We start from the raw sequence: 20,984 nt of genomic DNA on the forward strand, positions 1-20,984 counted from the left end.
CACTGAGGATTACCCACTTTTTCTTGGTAATCTATAGGTGGTAATCACATTCCTAGCTACTGATGATCTTCAGCACCACCAAACCTGCTCCCACTGAAGTCAATGGTACTTCGGTGGGAGTAGAATTAGGTTCCATGATTCGGACCTTTACTGAAATACCCGAACCCAGTAAAGCTAGGAGGGGGAAGGACAGCTCAGTGGTTTGTGCACTGGACTGCTAAACCCAGGGTTGTGAGCTCATTCATTGAGGGGGTCATTTATGGATCTGGGGCAAATACATTTAAAAAAAAATCTGCCAGAGATGGTGATGGGTCCTGCTGTGAGTGTAGAGGGCTGAACTCCATGACCACTAAAGGTCCCTTCCAGCTCTATGAGATAGGTACATCTCCTTCCTACTTGGTTTCCCACAAACTGTCTGCATCAGTTCATATCTATAACTCAAATTCATCGCAAGAGCAAGAGAGCTCTCATGATGCTCCCGCAGTTCTTTACTGATGGACGCAGAGGTGCAAGCACACTGAAAAACAAGCTCATGTGTTATTTGTCACTGTCCTGTCCACGCTTGTTCAGAGCATTGTTAGATGACACAGGTAAAATAATGCCTCAGCTCTGACTACACTACAGCTGCTCTTATTGTGGCCTCTGGAGTAGCTGTCTAGGTAAAGAATTAAGCATCCAATTTTTGCCACTTTAGATGCATTCTCAGATCAATATGCACCTTTGTATGGCCGACCCATCTACTTGTTCTCTAGATCTTCAGTAGATCATTTTATTTTATTCTGAGTTCCTGGTGGTAACTCAGAGGCCTGGACCCAACTCCCAGATCAGTCAATTTCCAAGGGCCCCAGGTCCCATCTTCACTACAAAATATCTTTGTATTAGGACAGGACTGGGAAGATTGAACTTAGTTCACATGGTGCTGCCTGTGGCTTTGCAGGCAGCACTTAACAAGGACAAAACGCTCAGCATCATGTCAGCTGGCCACTGCTAAATCTTACCCGGGCAAGGATTTATCCCTGATAAGCTGACAGGATACTGACCATGATCTATACTTGCTCTACACTCACTGAAAAGTCACAGCCACCAGAGAGTTAGCTCGCTTCTCCCCACGGTGTCCTAACAGGAGAAAACTCTGTAGCAAAGAGCAGCCCTTCGACGGCTGCTTTACTGAAGGGTGGACTTTGAAACAGTACTCTGACTCCACTTCAACTTTGCCTCCAACAAACGGAACTAATGGGTCTAGTAACGAAACCAAATATCCTTTGAAATCTGACATGAAATGGGATGAAAACACTGCAAAAAGGGAAACAGATCAAGTGGAGAGCATTCTGATGTGTCTCTGTGTTGCCCGAGTCCTGGCCCCACTTCAGTGCAAGTCATAAATCCAGAAGCAGGAAGAACATTAAAAGCAGGCCCCGTGTGATACACTCAGCATCATACTTAAAACACAGAACTCTTATTACACTGGCGAAGGCAAGGTGCACAGAAAAGGAACCATTAAAACTTTACATAGAATAATGTTGTTTTTTTAAGTGTAACTAAACTCAAGAAAGAGGTGATGGTAAAAGGAGCACATTCTTACTTAACATGTCTTCAGGGAGCAGGTATCTGCACGCTTTAATGATCGCTCATGCTCCCTCCCACTTTTTTCTCTTACTTAAAACAAACAAAAAACAACCAACGAAACAAAAAACAAACGTTTGCCCTGTATCCCGCTGTTGGAAAGAGCTGGATGCTAATTTTCTTGGCGTATCACCAGCTAAATTGCCCACTAAATCCCTATCAACTCTTCATTGCTGGTGATGATGCAAAACATAGGAAGAGCACGGCTTAATTTTCAAATTCTGGAGTGAGGGAAATATTGTCCCGCCACAAGCCCAAATCACTATAGAGCAGCCAGAGGAAGGGTCTCTCAAACCCCTGGCATTCGCCTTCCTCTCTGTGACTCAATGGAAACTCCTCTGCCTGAAAGGGAGGACAGGCTTGTGACCTAGGCGAGTCTCTTAGGAACAGTGGTGCCAACAGCCTTCACAGGCCTGGGGTAAGGGGAGCTAGGCTCCTTGCCCCAGGAAGGGGCAGAGCCAAGGGTGGCAGGGGTGGGGCTTAGGGCAGTCATTCCTGGGACCCCATGCTTCCTCAGATCTGCACAAAGAGTGGCAGCATAGGGCGCCGTGTGTTTCAAAGGGGCCCAGACCTCCAGCCACTGCTATTTCACCAGTGGCAGTGGCTGGAGCTCTGGGCCCCTTTGAAATTGGCCCCATTGTCCCACCCTGTCTGTGGGCCTGCTTAGACACCTAAAGAACTTTGAGGATCTATGCCTAACTCCCACTGAAATCAATGAGTTGCCTAAATGTCTTTGAGGCCCTGGGCCTTCAATTTCTTTGCTGGGCTTCAATTTCTTCCTTCCTAGAACAGGAATAACACTTCCTGGCCTTACACAAAGTGCCCTAAGGGTGGATCCATCAAATGCTGGGAGATGCTTGATGATACAGATCCACAGAGCCTAGATTCTGAATTGAGAGCTGGACATAGGGAGCAGATATTCATCAAGGAATATGCACTCATTGAGCTAATATATCCAGTTGGGGGGTCAATGAACCATCAAACAGCATTAATGCCCATGAAAGCCAGCATGGGACTACGATGTTGGGTCCATGCCAATCTTCAGCTGTTCTCCGGTTCAGGGACACCGTAACTGCCCATTTCACAGGGAAGTGGTAAAGTACAATGGTGATCAAAATGTAATGACAATCCTATGATTGTTGAACTGGAAGGAACATGAATCAGACTGGCTACCTGGGGCTCTAAGACTGGTCTTTTCAGCTTTGCTCCGTCTTGTTCAAGCTCTTCTAGACCCTACGAGGCTGGATAAGGTGAGGAGGAAAAAGAATGAACATGAGGCATAAAACTCTGAATCCCAGCAAGAGAATGCATTCATATATCAACTGTAATAATAGATGGAGTGCTGCTGGACATGGTACATCCCTTCTTCCTGTCTTCTTGAGAGCAGCCTCCTTGATTGGACATACATGGCCTCAGTAATAAACTCATCTACTGCTGGTACAGCTTGCCCACTAATTGTGATGTTTGCTTGCATCCTGCTTTTGCTACTTGTGTCATCGTACATGCATTTTGCTTTTGTTACATTCAGGAACAGTTTATATTCCTCATTAACTGTTTTTTGTGGATTCAGCATTGGTTGTGTTGCTTTGAAGGTTGTAGCAAAGCACATTGTGTTATCAGCAGTGTTCCCTCTAATTTTTTCCACGTATGGGTGGAATAAATTGCGTCATGTGCATCAAGGCAAGTGCCATTGCACACCGCCAATAGAAACACATGCCGCCCACTGTGGCTGGCTGTGGGCACTCTGCTAATCAGCTGGGCAGGCCCTGAATTTCTCCTGGACAGCCACCCAAGTGCTCAGCTTACAAGGAACAACACTGTTCATCAGCATGTCTGAGGTTGGTTACAAGATGTCCGGCAGTGGAAATCCGAGTTTCTTCCACTTTCTCCAAAGTATCCAAGAGTTGTCTCATAATATAATCTGCACACATGGCTAAGAGGCTTGGGGAAAAAACATGCGCTTCTCTTACATCCCGCCTTACGGAAAGCCACTCACTCTTGCTTACTGCAGTTTGCACTGTGATCTGTTGTTGGTAGGGACTCGCAATGAGCTCAATGAGATGGTATGCAATCCCCATGTCTGCCAGTATCCTCCAGAGACAATCATGTCAGATGATATCTAATGCTTTTGAGCAGTCAATGAAATGCATGATCAATGGGCAACTGTACGCTGCATTTTTCAATGGATATTTGCGATTTGGTCATGTGTTGCTCAGTCCTTTCTGAAACCAACTTAACTCTGGTGACCTGATCCGATGCTTTACGTGATCCTGGATTATGAAGAACAAGAATTTAACTTGTGTGCAAAATCTGGGAGATGGTACAATTGTTACTACACCCTGCTCTACGTCTCCCTGCTTTGGTCAGGACAGAAAAATTCCTTTCATTCGGTTCCAACAGCTTTTAACAATTTTGCAAGTACATTATCTACCCTTAGTGCTGTCCTATATCAAGTCCCACAGTTACCACTTACATGGCTTCTGCACAGAAGGCGTTTGAAGCATCAACACAGGTGAAAAGAGAAATACCTCCAGGATGAGCTGGAATAAAATGAAAACCATTACGCTTGAAATGGCCAAAGCACACATTCAGAAAAGACAGCGTTGGACTGCACAATGGTTAACTGAGAAGGTGTTAGAGCTGGTGGAGAAAGGGTGCAGAATGGAAGAGAATGACTTGGGGACAGGAAAAAAAAACTGAGAAACTATAAGGAACTAAGCAGACTAGACCAGACAACAACAAATATGTAACAACAAAATGTCCAGAACTTGAGAATTCTGAAGAGTAATTAGACAAAAGTAGGTTGATGTGCTCAGACTTTATACCAAAAGTTTTTCCCTGTAACCAAACTTAGTAAAAGATCATGAAAGCAGAGTCTCGCTGCAGGGGATGTAACTAAACGCAGGAGTAGAGCTTACTGTATCAATCTCTATATCTCACCAGAACTGCTCATAAAACAGGATGACAGACAAGAATGCATGGAGCCAGAGCCGTCAATCCTGTGAGAGGAAGTGGTAAACACTATTTAATCAAAAGCCTGAGCAAAATTTAGAAAAACCACATGCATCCCTGGCTGACTTGCTGTAACTCAGTACTGGACAACCTGTTTAACCTTCGTGCCTCGATTTCCCCATCCATAAGCGAGATAATACTACTTTCAACTTAATAAGGTTATTGTGAGGCTTAACTGATTTAACGTCTCTAGCTCACAGTGACATCAGAGGAGAACACAACACTAAAGCCAGATCATTTCCAGCCTAGCTGAAATTCTGCAAGAGGGTGGGGACACATATGGAGGTTGCATTGCTTTGCTTATGAATCTGCTTTGTTACCAAACTCAGCTCAGAGCACAGACATACAGCTTGGGGCCTACAGACTCCCTGGCACTTCAAAAAACTGTCAGTTGCAGGCAGGCTGTTTGACCCTCCAGCTAGATGTGCAGTGCAGCTTCAGAAAGAGAAAAGAAAGAAACTGCCTTGTTCATATTTATGAGCTGTTTAATAATACCAAATGGAACTTGAAGGCATGTTGTTATCTGCTGTTACTCTTGCCCTTTTGCGTAGTGAGCAAGTAATAAATATTTCAGGAAAGAGCCTAAAAACTTGTAATATTGGTCCTACTCCTCAATAGCGTTAATGAGCAGGCCATTAGTAGTTGATGAGACAGCTGTGGTTGGAACTAGGGGAGACAAGAACATAAGTGCTTGGTCGTTCAGTACAGTGCAAAAAGGTGCAGGAAGATACACATGGTAAGATCCCACAGTCCTCATTTGCAGGAAGCTCTCCTAGATTTAGCCTTCTAGGAGTATTAGCTGTTCACTTGTTCCAAGCTGCATCCGATGAGCCAAATTCAGACCAACTATGGGCAAGTGTCATTCCACTGACCAGAGTAGGTGCATCAGTTTACACTGGTTTTGAATTCAATTCTCTCTGCAGAAAAGAGCCAGCTGAAATATCTTTTGCTTCAGTTATTTCCTCATCTGACCTTCTACGGTGAACTTGCAGCTCTCATCCTCCAACCATTTTCCAACTATCCCAGATGAAAATCCCACTGGATGTAGTGATGCAGAATTTGACCCAGAAGAGACAACTATGCTCACCTAGTCAGACTTTCTCGCCATTTACAAGTCATAGAATTTGATCCCGCAATTTGTGGTTGCAATAGAGTGTGGGATCCTGGCCTTACTGCTGCAATCCTTGGTGAGATCCCAAACAGATTTCCGGGGCTTGCAACTATCTTCTGTCTTTAGGGCTAGGTGGGAAGGGGGTTCTGAAAGATTTTTCTATTGCTATACAGGAACCATGGAATGGAAAAGTTGAGAACCACTGAATTAGAACATCTCTTTCAAAGTCATAAGAATCACCATACTGGGTCAGATCAAAGATCCATCTAGCTCAGTATCCTGTCTTTTGAAAGTGGCCAATGCTAGGTACCCCAGAGGGAATGAACACAACAGGTAATTATCAAGTGATCCATCTCTTGTTGCTCATTCCCAGCTTCTGACAAACAAACAGAGCCTAGGGACCCCATTTCTGCCCATCCTGGCAATTAGCCATTGATGGCTCTACCCTCCAAGAGTTTATCTAGGTCTTTTTTTTTTTTAACCCTGTTATAGTCATGGATTTCACAACTTCCTCTGGCAAAGAGTTCCACAGGTTGACTGTGTGTTGCATGAAAAAGTACTTCCTTTTATTTATTTTAAAATCTGCTATCTCATTTGGTAACCCCTAATTCTTGTTTAAACCCTAATTGTTGTTTCTGGGAAGAAGTAAATAACTCTTCTTTATTCACTTTTTTCACACTAGTTATGATTTTATAGACCTTTGTTATAACCCCTTTTAGTTGTCTCTTTTCCAAGTTGCAAAATCTCAGTCTCATAAATCTCTCCTCATATCCCTAATCATTTTGTTGCCCTTTTCTGAACTTTTTCCAATGCCAAAATATCTTTTTTTTTTAGATGAGGTGACCACATCTGGACACAGTAGTCAAGATGTGGGTGTACAATGGATTTATACAGAGGCAATAAAATATGCTCTGTCTTATTCTCTATTCCTTTCTTAATGGTTCCTAACATTCTGTTTACCTTTCTCACAGCTGCTGCATATTGAGTGTATGTTTTCAGAGAAGTATCCACAATGACTCCAAGATCTTTCTCTGGAATGGTCACAGCAAATTTGGACCCCATCATTTTATGCATATAGTTGGGATTATGTTTTCCAGTATGCATTACTTTGCATTTATCAACATTAAAATTCGTCTGCCATTTTGTTACCCAGTGCCCTAAATTTGTGAGATTTTTTTGAAGCTTTTCACAATGCGATTTGAACTTAACTATCTTGAGCAGTTTTGTATGAATCTGTATTACTTCTGCATATATCATCAGCGAGACCACCAGCCAAGTCTTGGTTTAAAACTCCAAGGCTATGTCTACACTAGCCAAAAACTTCGAAATGGCCATGCAAATGGCCATTTCAAAGTTTACTAATGAAGCACTCAAATACATATTCAGTGCTTCATTAGCACGTGGGCGGCTGCGGCACTTCAAAATTGACGTGGCTCGCCGCTGTGCGGCTCGTCCAGATGGGGCTCCTTTTCGAAAGGACCCCGCCTACCTCGAAGTCCCCTTATTCCCAGCTGCTCATAGGAATAAGGGGACTTCGAAGTAGGCAGGGTCCTTTCGAAAAGGAGCCCCGTCAGGACGAGCCGCGCGGCGGTGAGCCACGTCAATTTCGAAGTGCTGCGGGCGCCTACATGCTAATGAAGCACTGAATATGTATTTCAGTGCTTCATTAGTAAACTTCAAAATGGCCATTTGCATGGTCATTTAGAAGTTTTTGGCTAGTGTAGACACGGCCCAAGTGGTAGAAGCTGTACTAAATCTGGTGATATCCAAAGGTTGGTTGCCCTCACTTATAAAAACCTGCCTTTGATTTTTGCATTCAAATGTTCAGACATCAGCTTCTGGTCATTAGATCCTGTTACACCATGGTCCACAAAGGTATTTCAGACCACAAATTATTCTTTCAAACCTCTCCAAGTTTTTCCACCATCACTTCTAAAACATGGGGGTCTGTCCCATGAAAGCTCACCACCTAATAAATGTCATTAGTCTTTAAAGTGCTACTGGACTGCTTTTTTGTTTTGATAGATTACAGACGAACACGGCTATCTCTTTGTCACTGTTCTAAACATGGATGCTAGAACAGGACATTATATCCCAGGAGTTGTCTCCCTGATGTTGTATACGGAAGTAATAACGGTTGGACCTCTATAATCCAGACTTCCATAGTCTGGAAACATCTGTGGTCTGACATCCCTGTGGGTGATTCTGGGCTGGAGCACTCACAGGAAAAACTCCCCCCTCACCTTCCCAAAGCTTTTGGGGAGCAGCAAGCAGCTCATTTGCATCATTCAAGCTCAGAGACAGAAGAAATGAAGCAGGGAGGGCAGAACATTCAGGGGAAGAGATAGGATGGCTGTGGAACCCCACAGGGCTCCACTTCTAGCCTCCAGCTGCAGGGCTCCATGTCCACCTTGCATCTTCCATAAGCCTCCCCCTCCAGTCCCCGCTTGGTCAATGCCAGCCCCTCTGCTGCTGCTGGAGTACAGCCCCACAGCTGACAGCAGCAGAGGGGTCACCATGGACCTCTGTGGATCTGGCAGACTTCCTGGTCAAATCCCAAATGTGCTGGACCAGGAAGGAACCACCTGTGCTCGCCACCTCAGAGTGGCCCAGAAAAGTACTAAGCACTCTTAATTTCCACTGAAGTCCAAGGGACGTGAGGGTGCTCAGCACCTGGATGTACTACATCCACAGGGAGGATGGATATAATTCAGCGTTTCCTACCTGGGCAAAGCTCTCATTCCCCTTAATGGATGTTTTATTCAAGTAAGGAATGAAGAACCAGGCCCTGTACGCTAACTCCAGACTGCCAAAAACATATTTGCAGGTTTGTTTCAGTAACAAAAGACAGGTCACCTGGCTGTCAGTTCAAATCCAGTCCAGGCTGCCAGAGGACAAAAGCAGTAATAACTCGATGGCTGCTCAGGGGCCCCTCTGACTAGAATTTTAGGTCTCCAACTGATTTCCATTTAATCAGAAAATCTGCATTGTGAATACCAGTAACTACAACTGGTGTGACAACTGGCCACCTCAAAGGCAGGCTAAAAACTGAACAGGCAATGGAACCGACCCGCATTCTTGTCCTTAGGAGATGTTCCTTCCAGGGTGTTACCAGGGCAGCCTGGACAAGCTTTCATTGCTGCTGTCTGAGCTGCACCTGCGCTGCAGCAACACAGAGCGCTTTCGTGCCAGGCTGTCAGCTCAGAACCTTCCAGGAGCTCTTCTAGATTAATTGAAAAGAATGTATAAGAAGAGTTTGGTTTGCAAAACTATTGGGCAAAATCTGGACTCTTATCTGGAGCTACTCTGGTACAATCGAGTGTATCATTTGGCTCAGTGTTTTGCAAACAAAACAATTTAACTAAGAGTTGGACTAGGAAACCTGCATGTACACGTTAGAAGGGAGACCAAGAACATTCTCTTCCCTTCCCCGTTAAAAATAATAACCCTGACCAGCCTTTTCACATAAGATTTTGGACTCCTCTGAAAAAATACTGCTTAAAAACTACAGTGCAGCTAATGTAAAACAAGAATAGTCATAGTCCCTCTACGTCAATGAGACCCTTTTTGTTTCCTAAATCCTCAATGTATACAGCCCTTCATGAGAAATTTACAGTCATAAATTCCTATTTTTATTTTTGCAGAAATAATTATTTAATCACTCGAACCAAACAATAAAGTGCATAATTAGCAATAAATTCACAAATGTTTTCCTTTAAAACCAATGGGAATTAACATTTTTCATATCTGAAGTGTGGAGTCTCTCATACTGATTATAAACTTTGATTTAAAGACTTTAATATTTTAAACTGTTTGTCACATTAGGCTGAATCTTGGCTTACAAAAAACTCGCCAAGCCCAGATGCACATTGTTTTGTTTTGTTTGTTTTTTTTAAAAACAACAGTATTTACATTTTTGAAACGGACTTAAAAGGCATTGAACAGCCAGAGAAGTTTCCTAACTAAAATGTCATCTAACTCGGTGTCTCTCAACCTTTCCAGGTCCCGTTCAGGACTCTGATTTGCCTTGCATATATTCCTGAGTTTCAATTCACTTAAGAACTACTTGCTCACAAAATCAGACATAAAGTTACAAGAGCGTCAAAGCACACTATAACTGACAAATTGCTTACTTTCACATTTCACCATATAAATATTGTACTTACATTTCAGTGAATAGTATAGAGAGCACGGTAAACAAGTCATTGTATGAAATTTAGGTTCTAATAACACCATTCATGCTTTTTTACATAGCCTGTTGTAAAACAAGGCAAGTATCTAGATGAGTTGATATACTCCTGGAAGATCTGAGAACCGCCATGGGTGCAAATCAAATGCTGACTTCAGATGATTTTTTAACTGGCTTCTGATATTAATAACTGCTTTATTTTAAAACAAAAACAAAATACGATTTACTGATATGAATTGGAGAGTGAAGGGTTCCTAAGTGTCTGGAAGGCGGTGTGATTAACCATGCAGAGATTTTTCAGAACTTTATTTTCTTTCCCCTTTACAGACTTTAAAACAGCAAACTGCCAATGACACTAGGGTAAGCCAAAAATATACAAAGTTGCCACCAAATTGCCATCAGTTGCAACTGGTGAGACCAAAGGGCAAGCGATGTTTCAGAATTAGTCTACTCTATACTTTGAAAAAGAGTCATAATGAGCCATGTCAATGTACAGTCCCTTTGCTCTGTTGTGCAGGCCGGCTGTAACATATTCAAGCAAAAGAATGGTCTCCCAACTGACCTGTGCTAGACAGCTAGCGAGGGGGAGGTTTTCCAGAAGGAAGCTAGTGCAGTGCCTAGCTGCCCGAAGCAAGTGGGATGCCAGCATAACATTACAGAGTGAGGTAACTGCCTCCATCTAGAGATCCAAAAAGGATGGGCGATGGGGGAAGGGAGAGGAAGGAAGTGAATATAAAGCTCCAAAACAGACTGAGTTCCAAAACTGCCTCATTACTGAGCAAGAGCATGAGACAAGCAGTGCTTTTTTTGTGCCAGTACTTGCTGGTACTGAGTACTGGCACCTCAGCAGCCCCAGCCATAGGACTGGCTGGGGGAGTGGGGGCAAGGCAGGGAGCTGGCTGAGTACCCGCTCCTCTTCTTCTTTTTTTTTTTTTTTTTAAAAATACAAAAAAGAGGCACTGGATACAAGAATGTGAGCCAGTTGCACTGCAGCTTGCCCAGTACAAGGCGCTGCTCAGACCAGTCAGCCACTCTGTGAAGTACAGGAAGCACAGGATACAAAATACTGTAACAAATGCATATTATAAAACATCCAGGACCACTTAGCATTTTACACTTGCTTCTAAACCCTAGGAAACTCTTGGAGAAAATTGGCTAAAACCCACATCTTCCTACTCCTATATAACATCTCTTCTACCTCTTTTGCTTATAGGAGAATCTGTTTGCAGTATAGTCCCTATGACACAAAGGTTTTGATTCTAGACAGCAGTGGCACAAGCCACTCACTAGGCCACATTATGTACCTTTTCAGACAAGAAGCAACTACTACATCCCACTTAACAAAACAGTACAAAATCCCACAATTTTTGGAGGGCATCTGGGAAGTGCTGGTAGAATTCCACTTTCAGAAACCTAACAGAGAGGGAAAATGCCATTTCAACAAGCCCTGGTCCTACTTTCATTTCATTGGGCCTTCTAGGACTCCGCCTAGCTTGAATAAGTTGACCCAAATAATAATAAATTCATAGGTATGTTTTTTTTAAATTTCTTGTGATCGGGAAACTGAAAGTCCAGTTGTTAGATATGACTTTAGGTTTGCACCTGTTGGATGCGATTTTGCAACCAGAACACTCCTTACTTAGAAACGTATCCTGACCAAGGAACGAGAGGCTATTGGACTGCAACAAACTAGAGCTTTAGAAAGCTACATAAAGGAAAATGAAGAGCCAGTTCAAGACAGTGACTGTGATGGACACAACAGGACAGACATCAATTTTGGCTTTGGGAACTGAGGAAAAGGCATGAATCAGGGCACACTGAGTATTCCACAACATACTAGAAAGGAGAACAGCTTATTCAGGATTCCAGTAACAGCGCTGCAGCTAGAAGAGTCCTGAATACCCTAATCCTGAGCCACACATACCACATACTTTTGTCTGACAAATCTGGAGTATCATTGAACAATAGGCTTACGCTTCTATAGTGTCTTTTCTCCCCTAAGGATCACAAAGCTCTGCCAACCTCTGCCTTTCAAAGACCTTCACCCGTGACTCAAATAGAAAGTAAAAACTATTCCCTTGGTCACAGCAGAGATGTTAATGTTTTACTGATTACAGTTAACCAGTGGGGGCTGGAGCAGCCTTCCACCTGACATGGGCACCAGGTTTCTTCAGTCCTGTTTGGCCAGCTGGAGCCCAGGGAGGGGCATTCCAGCATGGCTGGAGCAACTCTGGTCCACAGCAGGCGTAGCCTGAGAGTACTGCAGGCAGGGGCACTCCAGTGTGGCTGGAGCAGCCCCTATCTGCATTGGCCTTGGGTGCAGAATAGGGAGGGGTGCTTTCCAGCCCCCATCCACTCTAGCTGGTCTGGAGCAGCCGCCCTGGCCACCCCCTGCCCCAGTTTAATTAGTTCAATTTAACATTTAACCAGTTAACTAATTAAACAGGATTTTACATCCCTAGCTCACAGCCAAAGTATAGGAAGTGGCCACCCACACTTGCAGAATGAATTTCAGAAAGTGGAATGCTACTCACCCAAACTGTCCTCCCCTTGCGTCACAGAGGTCAAGGCCAGAAGGGACCCCCCAGATCATCCATGCTGACCTCCCGTGTCTCACAGGCAACCCACGCCACCTGCACACTCAACCCAGCAATGGAAAGTAGTCCAGTGTCTGAGACCTGCAGGGGGCTAGACTATTATGTGCCACTGACCACGACTAGGAGGGACTGAGGTGCACCAATGCCTGGGGCCCCTGCAAAGGCAGGGAAATGATTAAACAAGATGTACCCAGATAATCTTGGCAAGTGACCCACACACTGTGCTAAGGAAAGCAACCCACTGCCCCTACAAGGTAAGGGCTGAGCTACCCTGGAGGAAAAACTCCTGCCTGACCCTACAAATGGCAAGCAATTAGCACAGGGTTGGGCAATAATTTTTGCAGAGGGCCACTCCACAAATTTGAGCACTGGTTGTGGGCTGGCTCTAGGCCCCTCAGAAGGGGTAGGGCCTCAGGCAGAAAGGGTGGGGCTGGGGACAACAGAGAAAGACAAAGAGAGTGTGTGAATGTGGAAGAGAAACACAGACTTTGCGATGCAGATTAAGCATGTGCTGCTGTCTATATGTGACCGTGACTATGTGTGTGTGGCATAGACTGGGTATGTGTGACAGTGACACAGAGTGTGTGTTCTGGCTGCTGCTGGGTAAGTTTTCTGAGAGAAGCCACCTTCTGTCTCTTTAAGGGAAATCTGCCCTGCTCTGAACTTCTGAGTCACTTACCATCCATGTTTCAGATTGGAGCAGCTCCACTGTGCAGAGATGGGGTACAGGGCAGGGGAACATCCTGACTTCAGTGCTATCCTCTTCCACCCAGCCCGTCTTCCTCTGCACAGCTAGCAGGAAAGTCCTAGGAGCAGCAGGGCTGCAGATGGAACAAGATGCTGGGAAGGGCAGCTGCACAGATGCTGCTGGCTGTAAGTATGCATGCTCTGCTAATCAGATGGGTGGGCCCGAGAGACATGCTTGGTGGACCAGATCCAGCTCCCCAGCATGATTTGGTCCAACCTTGAGTTAGAGCCTGAGTATGTGAGAAAGCACCAGAGAGATGGAGGACTCAGTGCCATCTCAGAGCCCTGGCCCCTGTGCTGTTGTCTGTTGCTTCAAAGAAATGAGAAATAAACCAAAACCCCAAAATACTTGAGAGTGGTGGAGGTAGAAGAGGAAGAGGAGAGATTTCTTCCTGACTGATGCAGGTAGCTGGCTATAACCTTGAAGCACATACTCCGGGAATGTGTGACAAAGAGGAGAGAGCCATGTGTTTTCCAGTAATGTGGTCAGCAAGGACAGAATTGACAAAAGAACTCTGTGCCCACAATCAGGGTCTGCTTTTGAAAGAGTTCAGCTCCCACTACTGTCAGATTTTCAGACAAGAGAGCCAAGCTTGGTCTCTTCTTCCTAGACTTTACTATCCAAGTTAGCCAGCACCATAAAGCTTCTTTCAGTCTCTCTCAAGAGGCAAAACTATACAGCATGGCAGGCATGAAAATCTTCTAGAATATAATAACTTTTGAGCAAGGCAAAGGTCTCAAATGGGTAACAGAACACATGGGAAGCTCAAGATGTTTCAAATGCCTGCATGTTTAAAAGCAAAGCAGTTTAGAAAGGTGATGGGTTTCCAAGCCTTCTAAGTTCTGGGGTTTGAAATCGAACTATGGGCTCACAACCGCCAAGCGGTCCGTTGTGCGCCTTTGCCAGTAACTGCAACTGAGACCATCTGTTTGCAAAGGCAAATACAAGAAATCCCAGACTCAGTGGGTAAAGGAGAAGTAGTTACCAATAAATACTGCATTTGACAATATAAAGAGCACTTGCCGTTTTTATGTCAGCGTGGATATTTTCTTCCTTATTTGGTTTCTTAAGCAAAACAGCTTCCTTTACTTGCTCCCTCTTCACCTCCATCCCATACAATCTTCTTCAAGAGAAGTTCACAATCTGTTCTGCCTGTAAGCAAGGCTGTGCTAGACAGAGTGGGCAGGAAAATGTTTTAAGATAAAATTTTTTCTAGGGCTTCTCTAGTGGATAACGCCACGAGCTGCAGGATTCCCTCAAATCAGTATATTGGTATGAGCAATGTATGAATTTCCAATACATTTTATAACCTTTACTCCTATGAGAAGTAAACAATTGAATCTATTAGAAACAAAGGACTGGGTGGGAGACAAAGAGATGTCTCTTGTCTAACAGCCTGACTGCACTACTCCATGGCATGAATACTATAGAACTTCAAGATTGCCTTCTCAATGAACTTTACAGAGAACAGTTTGTGAATGAAGCTTACATCCCAGGTTTACACACAGCACAGAGGATCTGCAAAAGCACAATCAGACAGCACTAGGGATAATGAGATCCATGACAGTGTTGAGTCACAACAATTCTGACCTTTCCCAAATGGCATGATCTTCCTCTCACAAACTGAGGAGAATAATACAGATTATTCCAAAGGGACAGACCTCTCTGCTCCCCGCTGTGACAATACAGACAATATCTAGTGCCTTTCATCCCAAGATGTCCAAGTGCTTTACAGTGAATGACCCTCACAACACCATTATCATCCCCATTTTACAAAGGGGAAATCAAAGAGAAGCTGAAGTCCTGATCTTCAAAGGTGTTCAGTCCTCACCCTTCCCTTACTGTCTCTGTTTCTGGTGCCCAGCACTGCTGAAATCAGTTCCTAGCATACTTGTCACGCGCTGCACAGCAAGAATGTGCAATCAGGAACCAAACCCAGACTCCTTCTGCTATCTGTGCTTTAACCACCAGACCATGATCCTTTCCTATTTTGTTTTAGAACCCAACAAGGAGATATTAAGTAAAACAGCAGCATGATAAACCTAGCATACTAGAATGGATACTAATGGAGTGGTTGGTGTGACCTAGGCCCAGTCGTGAAGGCATGACCCAGCATCAATGACTACATTTGACCTGGGATACGGGTGGTAGTCAGTCAGCACTCAGATTGAAGGTGATGACAAACAGCAAGATGGTGTATTGTCTCTAGCAATCTGCTATAATCAAAAGCTTTTAATGCAAGGCAGCCAACTATAAAAACAAACATCCTTGTTTCTGAATTACAGGAAACAAATTAGATTTGACTTGGTGTCATTCTGGTCCAAAAGATTGAACTGAGATTATTTCTGGGGGGAGAAATTTAGTGAGTTTACTTAGCTTTTACCAAGATCAGAATCTCTTCTCTTGGATAGCCTGATCTTCTGTAATTTTCAGGGAAGCCATAATAAAATGTGGCAGAAAATTAGCAATAACATTTGCACCATTAGTACATCCTCAGCATAACCATGGAGGCAAGAGATGAAAAGAAATTCCCTGCTGTACCTTCTAGATAATGCTAAACAGTAGGGGGAAGGAATTCAACAACCCAGCTCTGCTTTTGTGGGGGGAAAAATGTGTCAAACAAACAACACTTCAGGTGACAATATTCAGACTTAGTTTAGTGAGATAATCTTCAGCTGTCAATGAGCAAGGAAGGGCCTGTACCTGAGAGATGCTCAATCAAAGCTGAATGTACTCAAAAGCTTGCAGACTCCATCCCCAAAGGCATCTAACCATAGATTCTTTGTAACATGGCACACATACGGTCTCAAACTTGAGGTGAAACTTTTTACTGTTTCGATTTTATCATATAGGAGCAAGAATGTCCAGTGTCTAACATCTTACTGAAGTGTAACAATATGTAACTGAAATTAACAAGCATAAAACATAATTTTCGAGGTAAGGAGCAGGGAAAAAGTCTCAGAAAGCTTGGAGAGCCCAGAAAAAGAACACCAATGTCAAAAGGTCCATGGGTACTTTTCTCCAGCATTGTATTAAGCCCTTCCACGCTGTCTACAGAGATAACTGCTAACTCTTTTGTGTTCTATATTTTTAAAGAAACAAACACAAAGATTCGGAGGATGAAAGGCTCAGGGAAGGAGAGCAGTCAATGGGAGCAGAGGGAAACCATCCCATAGTTGGGACCCTCCTTCCAGAGGGTGCTATTGTATCCTCTCGTGCCGAGGATACTTCTCCGGGGGAGGGAGCACCAGCTGTTAGGAAGAAGCAGGTTTTAGTAGTGGGGGATTCGATCATTAGAAATATAGATAGTTGGATTTGTGATGACCGTGAGAACCGTATGGTGACTTGCCTGCCTGGTGCGAAGGTTGCGGATCTCTCGAGGCATCTAGACAGACTTATGGGCAGTGCTGGGGAGGAGCCGGTGGTCGTGGTACATGTTGGTACCAATGACATAGGGAAGGGTAGAAGAGATGTTCTGGAGGCCAAATTTAGGTTACTAGGAAAGAGACTGAAATCCAGAACATCTATGGTGGCATTCTCTGAAATGCTTCCAGTTCCACGCGCAGGGCCAGATAGACAGGCAGAACTTCAGAGTCTCAATGCGTGGATGAGACAATGGTGTAGGGAAGAGGGGTTTAGATTTATTAGGAACTGGGGACACTTTTGGGGTAGGGGGAGCCTATACAGGAATGATGGGCTCCACCTAAATCAAGGTGGATCCAGACTGCTGGCATTAAACATTAAAAAGGTCGTAGAGCAGTTTTTAAACTAAGAGGTGGGGGAAAGCCGATTGGTGCGGGGGAGCACCTGGATCGGACGGAGACTTCTCTTACACGAGGCTCCATAGATAGGGATTCCCTAGAAGTTAGTCAGATAGGGAACGTGGGAAATAATATATGGGCAAGATCAGATGTGAAACAATCGCATATAAAAAAATCCAACGCGTCTGTGAAAGGCGGACATATAAATAGTGGTAGTTTTTTAACGTGCTTTTACACAAATGCTAGGAGTCTGTCTAATAAGATGGGTGAACTGGAGTACCTCATATCAAAGGAGGAAGTTGACATAATAGGCATCTCAGAAACATGGTGGAATGAGGACAATCAGTGGGACACTATCATACCGGGATATAAATTATATCGGAAAGACAGAACAGCTCGTGCGGGTGGCGGAGTGGTACTATATGTGAAGGATAATATAGAATCAAATGAAGCAAAAATCCTAAAGGAATCAAAATGTTCCATAGAATCATTATGGATAACAATTCATTCCTCTAATATGAATATGGCATTAGGAATATATTACCGACCACCTAACCAGGACAGTGATAGTGATGCTGAAATGTTAAGGGAGATTAGAGAGGCTATCAAAATAAAAAACACAGTAATAATAGGAGATTTCAATTATCCCCATATTGATTGGGTGCATGTCACCTCAGGACGGGATTCAGAGATTAAATTTCTTGATGCCTTAAATGACTGCTTCTTGGAGCAGCTAGTACAGGAACCCACAAGGGGAGAGTCAATTCTCGATCTAGTCTTGACTGGAATGCAGGATCTGGTCCAAGAGGTAACTGTTACTGGACCGCTTGGAAATAGTGACCACAATATAATAACTTTTAATATTCCTGTGTTGGGAAGAACACCGCAGCGGTCAAACACTCTGGCATTTAATTTCAAAAAGGGGAATTACACTAAAATGAGGAAGCTAGTTAAACAGAATCTAAAAGGTAGAGTAACTAAACTAAAATCCCTGGAAGCTGCATGGAAACTGTTTAAAGACACCATACTAGAGGCCCAACTTAAATGTATACCCCAAATAAAAAAACACAGTGAGAGACCTAACAAAGAACCACCATGGCTAAACAGCCATGTTAAAAAGGCAGTGAGAGAGAAAAGGGCAGCTTTTAAAAAGTGGAAGTCAAATCCTAGTGAGGAAAATAGAAAGGAACATAAACACTCCCAAATTAAGTGTCATAATGTAATAAGAAAAGCCAAAAAAGATTTTGAGGAACAGCAAGCCAAAAATTCAAAAAACGATAGTAAAATGTTTTTTAAATACATTAGAAGCAGGAAGCCCGCCAAAAAAGCAGTGGGGCCCTTGGACGATAAAGATATAAAAGGAGCGATCAAGGAAGACAGTGCCATTGCGGAGCGATTAAATGATTTCTTTGCTTCAGTCTTCACGGCTGAGGATGTTACAGAGGTTCCTAAATCTGAGCCAGCCTTTTTAGGTGACAAATCTGAGGAACTCTCTCAGATTGAAGTGACATTAGAGGAGGTTTTGGAGTTAATTGATAAGCTGAATAGTAACAAGTCTCAAGGACCAGACGGTATTCACCCAAGGGTTCTGAAAGAACTCAAATGTGAAATTGCGGAGTTAACAACAGTGGTTTGTAACCTATCCTTTAAATCCACTTTGGTACCAAATGACTGGAAGACGGCCAATATAACGCCAATATTTAAAAAAGGCTCTAGAGGAGACCCTGGCAATTATAGACCGATAAGTTTAACATCAGTACCAGGCAAATTAGTAGAAACCCTAGTAAAGAATAAAATTGCAAGGCACGTAGAAGAGCACGAATTGTTGGGCAAAAGTCAGCATGGTTTCTGCAGAGGGAAGTCGTGTCTAACTAATCTATTAGAATTCTTTGAAGGGGTTAATAAACATGCGGACAAGGGGCACCCAGTGGACATAATATACCTAGATTTCCAGAAAGCCTTTGACACGGTCCCACACCAAAGGCTTTTATGTAAGTTAGGCGGTCATGGGATAGGAGGAAAGATCCTTTCATGGATCGGGAATTGGTTAAAAGACAGAAAACAAAGGGTGGGAATAAATGGTAAATTTTCACAATGGAGGAGGGTAACTAGTGGTGTTCCCCAGGGGTCAGTCCTGGGACCGATCCTGTTCAACTTGTTCATCAATGATCTAGAAAATGAGGTAAGCAGTAAGGTGGCAAAGTTTGCAGATGACACCAAGTTGTTCAGGACAGTCAAAACCAAAACAGATTGTGAAGAACTACAAAAAGATCTCAGCAAACTGAGTGATTGGGCAGCAAAATGGCAAATGAAATTTAATGTGGGTAAGTGTAAGGTAATGCATGTTGGAAAAAATAACCCAAATTACACGTACTACATGATGGGGTCAAATTTAGCTACGACAGATCAGGAAAGGGATCTTGGAGTTATAGTGGATAGTTCTCTGAAGACATCCACGCAGTGTGCAGCGGCAGTTAGTAAGGCAAATAGGATGTTAGGAATTATTAAAAAAGGGATCGATAATAAGACAAAAGATATCGTACTTCCCCTATATAAAACTATGGTACGCCCACATCTTGAGTACTGCGTGCAGGTGTGGTCTCCTCACCTCAAAAAAGATATATTGGTATTAGAAAAGGTTCAGAAAAGGGCGACTAAGATGATTAGGGGCTTGGAACGGGTCCCATATGGGGAGAGGCTAGAGAGACTGGGACTTTTCAGTTTGGAAAAGAGGCGATTGAGGGGCGATATGATAGAGGTATATAAAATCATGAATGGTGTGGAGAAAGTGAATATAGAAAAATTATTTACCTTTTCCCATAATACAAGAACTAGGGGACACCAAATGAAATTGATGGGTAGTAGGTTCAAAACTAATAAAAGGAAATTTTTCTTCACACAGCGCACAGTCAACCTGTGGAACTCCTTGCCCGAGGAGGCTGTGAAGGCCAGGACTCTATTAGGGTTTAAAAAAGAGCTTGATAAATTTTTGCAGGTTAGGTCCATAAATGGCTATTAGCCAGGGATAAAGTATGGTGCCCTAGCCTTCAGAACAAGGGCAGGAGATGGATGGCAGGAGATAAATCACTTGATCATTGTCTTCTGTTCTCCTTCTCTGGGGCACCTGGCATTGGCCACCGTCGGCAGATGGGATGCTGGGCTGGATGGACCTTTGGTCTGACCCAGTATGGCCATTCTTATGTTCTTATTCTATTTAAAAAGGCAGGAATGACATTTTTCACATGTCAACTTCTGTCCTAAGAGATATAAAAGAAGCTACTTCTTTCATCTTCCCCACAAGGGTCTAGATGGTTAACTAACTCCTAACAAGCAGTGTAAAATGACCTTAAGCTTCCTTATTTCTGATCATTCACTTCGGCAGGTCAGAAGAGCTCTCCTTTTCTGCTTTGCTGTTCAAAGTCCAAATGAGTGAAACACAGTTGCAGCACTGACTCACAAATAGCATGCAAAAAACAACAGACAAATAAGAGGGTCTGAAATCTACAGTTAACTGGAAGGCTCAAATAAAAAAAAAAAAACAGATAAATTATTTAGGATATAAATTAGAGTAAAAAACTAGGAATAACGGTCCACAATAAAGAAAGAAAAATTGAGTGCAAATATCAGGAAAAATTTCCTGACAGCAAAAATGATACATTAGTGTGTGGAACAACCACCAGAGTAGCGTCCCAAGATGTTTCAAACTAGCTTGAACAAACCACTAAGAAATTCATAGAAGTATCAGAGGGATAGATGTGTTAGTCTGTATCTGCAAAAACAGCAAGAAGTCCTGTGGTACCTTATAGACTAACAGATATTTTTTGGAGCATAAGCCTCCATGGGCAAACATCCACTTTGTCAGATGCATGTCATAGATTCACAGAGTTTACTGCAAGGGCAGGGAACCTCTGGGCCCTGGGCAAGATCTGCCCCCTACTTAATT

The 20,984-nt window shown here is 43.4% G+C and overlaps 1 protein-coding gene and 1 long non-coding RNA gene across 7 annotated transcripts in view; one reads left to right on the forward strand and one right to left on the reverse strand.

Annotated features, from left to right (window-relative positions):
• The window catches only part of ZHX2 (zinc fingers and homeoboxes 2), a 133,843-nt gene that overhangs the window by 102,430 nt on the left and 10,429 nt on the right, over positions 1 to 20,984 (reverse strand). For 2 of the 6 annotated variants that reach the window (XM_074986715.1, XM_074986713.1), the window contains one exon: positions 4,097 to 4,163. The exons of the other annotated variants lie outside the window; for them this stretch is intronic. The gene's annotated coding sequence lies outside the window, so the exon portion shown is untranslated. The remainder of the gene's footprint in view (positions 1 to 4,096; positions 4,164 to 20,984) is intronic. 6 annotated transcript variants of the gene reach the window in all.
• LOC142009141 (uncharacterized) overlaps positions 1 to 20,984 on the forward strand; it is a 40,124-nt gene that overhangs the window by 11,285 nt on the left and 7,855 nt on the right. Inside the window, exon 2 of the long non-coding RNA XR_012644357.1 lies at positions 13,226 to 13,405. This is a non-coding gene — a long non-coding RNA (uncharacterized LOC142009141). The remainder of the gene's footprint in view (positions 1 to 13,225; positions 13,406 to 20,984) is intronic.

This window comes from Carettochelys insculpta, chromosome 2 (genome assembly GCF_033958435.1).
Source record: "Carettochelys insculpta isolate YL-2023 chromosome 2, ASM3395843v1, whole genome shotgun sequence".
Taxonomy (NCBI): Eukaryota; Metazoa; Chordata; order Testudines; family Carettochelyidae; genus Carettochelys; species Carettochelys insculpta.